This window comes from Suncus etruscus, chromosome 2, assembly GCF_024139225.1.
Source record: "Suncus etruscus isolate mSunEtr1 chromosome 2, mSunEtr1.pri.cur, whole genome shotgun sequence".
Lineage (NCBI taxonomy): Eukaryota > Metazoa > Chordata > Mammalia > Eulipotyphla > Soricidae > Suncus > Suncus etruscus.
Window position 1 is genome coordinate 156,047,001 of NC_064849.1, and position 4,005 is coordinate 156,051,005.

The window sequence follows — 4,005 nt, forward strand, 5'->3', positions numbered from 1 at the left end:
GGCAGGCTCATGGGACCATATGGGATGCCGGGATTCTAAACACTATCCTTCTACATGCAGGGGAAATGCTCTACCTCCGTGCTATCTTGCCAGAGACCAAACCCTAATATGGAATTCTGCAGGACAAGCTACTCTGTGTGGCCTGAATACATAGCCTAAGGCATTAGCTTTTAACCAGCCCAAGAGCTCAAGGAAATGCCACACCATCCTATCAGTCACACATTCCAGGAAGCTTGAGACATCTTTGAAGCTTCACTAGCTTAGGGTAAAATGGTTCCTGTGTAAAGAGAGCATGTAAAAATTACTCACAGGATTCTCCCTGAAGAGATTGTAATGCAGGCTGTTCCATCCTGCCTTCACTACACCCCCTGTAAAAACGTGATTAAAAGGAGTCTTTTGCCATTCAATAAATGGAGCGTTGACAAGCCTTGTGTTGCTTGGCCCCCTTCTTTCTCCCCATTCTCTTTTCAGGTTGGAACTCCTCTATACCCATAAATAATCTGTCTTGCAGGCCAGGACATCCCAACGTGGATGTAGATTACGGACCCCCAGTCGGACGGAACCAGATGGACCTCGAGGGCCTGATTTTAAGATGCCAGTAAAACCCCATCAGGGTGGCGTGGAAGGGTAGGAAAATCTGTGCAAAACCCCAGGAGAGTGGCACAGACAAATTCGTGCACATTTACATTTCCGTCCCATCAGAATGGGTCAAAATTTGTCTAAGGCTGCCTTTGTCAAGAAACTGAAGGTATCTCTCAGGGAAAGAAGTGTTAGGGTTTAGAGAAAGAAAATTTTTTCTTTGTTCATAACAAGTGCCCATACTTTATTATAAATGGCCCAGAAATTCATCCTTCAATGTGGCAAAAAGAGGGCCGTGAAATATCATTCTAATGGAGGAAGGCCAGAAGGATGTTACAAATACCATCTTTAGTGACCCCAAGTAACAACAACTTTCTGTAGCTGAATTTTGCTCACACTGCCTCTCAAGCTGCCTCTAGGGTAAGCTCTGAGACCTCCCTCCACTCCCTTCACAAATGTGATTATTCCTGTCAGACAAGTCCTTCGCCTTCTATTGCAGGTGTTCTCCCCCTACCTAAACGTTTTTACCCTACTCTGTCTTTTCTCCCTCAGAAGCCCCTTGATCCAAGGGATACCCAAACCTTGGAGAATGAGGCTGCCCCTTATGACCATGACCAGCCGCTTCAGGTGACTGCCCCTTGCAGACTAGCCCACCTCTTAAATTAATAATTGAAGGACAAGAATCTATTGGTTTTCTCGATTCTGGGGCTGATTTCTGGCCTGCTCAACCCACTGTTAATAATACCACAGGTATGGGGCGCGTAAAGGAGGTTTTGCAAAGTTCTAAAATTTTGATATAGGAGGATAAGGATGGAGACAAAGGTACCATGCAGCCCTATATTATACCTGATTTACCCATTAACCTATGGGGAAGAGATGTTTTGAAACAAATGGAAGTTTACAAGAAATGTTTTGGACCAAATGGAAGTCTATATGATTAAATGTAAAAACAAAGCTGTTATACAACAAATGATTGCTCAGGGCTATTCTCCTAACAAGGGCTTAGGTAAATATCAACAAGGAATTGTAGAAACTGTTATCCCCTCTCCCAAAAATGATCATCCAGAATTAGGCTTTAATAACCCTTTCCATGATGGCCACTGTTTTTTCCTGCACCCCAGGCAAACCAAATTCTTGGCTTATTGATGAACCAGTCTGGGTGGACCAGTGGCCCCTCCCTTTTGTGAAACTGTCCGAAGCAATAGAGCTGGAGCAGAAGCAACATTGCTGTGGGACACAGTAAGCCTTACAATTCACCTTGAATTACCCCAATTTTTGTTATTCAAAAGAAATATGAAAAGTTGCGTCTCTTGCATAATCTTAAAGCAATTAATAAGACCATAATCCACATGGGTGCTTTGCAATCCAGTCTCCCCTCCTCTATTGCCTGTAGGATTTTTTAAACTAGTTATTGATTTAAAAGATTGTTTTTCTTTTTCCATTCCTTTACATCCTGCTGATTGTAAAGCAATTTTAGCCTCACAGTGATTAACTGTGCTGACCCCTTCCCAGCATTATCAATTGAAGGTTCTGACTCAAAGCATGGCTAACAGCCCTACACTTTGTCAAATATATGTAGCACAGGTAATGAATTTTGCAAAAAATATTTTGGAAAGAAACCTAATTATCTTATTCAACCTTATAATAAAACAGCATATTAATTGGCTGATGCAAAATACAAATAACTGGCCTTTGGCATGTTCCTCCTTTAAGGAAAAAATGATATTCATTATCCAGCAAATAAGTTTATACAGTTTTTAAAAGATGCATGTTTGTATTTTTCCCATTATAACATAATCCTCTCCTATTAATAATGCAAATGTCATATTTATGAATGGGTCTTATAGTGAACACACTGCCTATATATATAATTAATGATGTGTTCACCATAATATCCACTGATCACACTTCTGCACAGTTGGTAAAATTATGAGGTTTTAAAAGTGTTTAAAAATGTCATAATGAGCCCTTTAATCTATGCAGAGGTAATGTATATGTGGCATATTCTATACCTGTATTGGAGACAGTAAGTTTCTGTGTAGTCAAATGCAGAGAAAAATTTTGGAGAGAATATCACCTCCCCCTTAAAGTTGGTAAAATTTGGCTTAAGTTCAGCAGAAATAGTCTGTGTATGTCTTTGTAGTCACAGGTTGATCGCTCTGCTAAAGATGGCAGATGGTGGCGGAGGTATAAAAAAATCAGCAACTCTGTTTATGTGGAATTTATAATAAGAATTATTGTTAGGTTTGTTTGTGAATTAAATTATGCGGCATAAGTGTGCCTTTTCTAAAAGCATTTGTGTAATTAAGCTTTGTACATTGGGTGGTGTAATTATTAAAATATTGGAAATTACAAAACCTTCTAAATTCAGGTCTGTAAGGGTTAAAAAATATTCTCTTGAGAGAAAGAGAAACAGGTAGCTAAAGGCACTAAACTTTCTTTGTTTATACCTCTCAGGAATTTTAGAGCAAGATAACAACTCCATCACTTGTAATAACATATTATTAGTAAAAGAAATCTTTTGGAGTTTTAAAATTTGAATGGACGACTGACTGAGGAGGGTCAAAAATTTTGTGTTTTTTCTCTGACAGCTATAAGTCTTACTAAATGTTCTCTTATACAGTTATGATTCTAACAACTTTTTATCTTCTCTTTATGAGCTGTTCAACAAGGAATTTTGGTGAAAGAGTCCCCCAGTTTAATGCTTATGATTGAACCATGTCATGGGGATTGTTGGACTTGTTCTTATGGCTCCCATATGCGCCAATAACACCACGTGGCATTGCTCCTTTTTTACATAGGCACATTAAAATGGGAAAATACTATACATACAAATAAGATCCTATCTAATAGAGATTGGAACACACAAATCTTGTAGTGCAAAGGGATCTTACACCCTGAACATTGACATAACAACCTGGCACAGGCCTCTGAAGAAAGGGCATTTTCCATTCAACACTAAACTAGGGAAGCCATCCACAAAACATCCAGGTTTGTCTATAACATCACTTGGAAGCAATCCTCTACCACGGAAGACCCTACCACTGCTCAGACATCGACCTGCTCAAAAGAGATTTCCCTTAACACTGAGAAGACTTAACAACAACAACGACCTGCTTACAGGACAGGGCTCCCTGCATTGCCCTTTAATGGTGAGGTGAAATGAGAGGACGCTCCACATCCTGACTTCAATGTAGAATATGCAGATTCCAGGATATTTAATACAGAAACATGATACCAACAACAGAGACTGTGTGAAAAATAAAAGTGTGTTGGCACTACAAACAATGTCTTGCATTGGACAATCTAGCTTGCCTGGAGCCTAGAGTTGGTCTTATGCCAGGAAAATTCAGGGGTAGGGTCTCTTTGTATTTAGGCCAAGGTTATTCCTTTCCATGCCCCTCATATTTTGGTGGGCCCATGCAA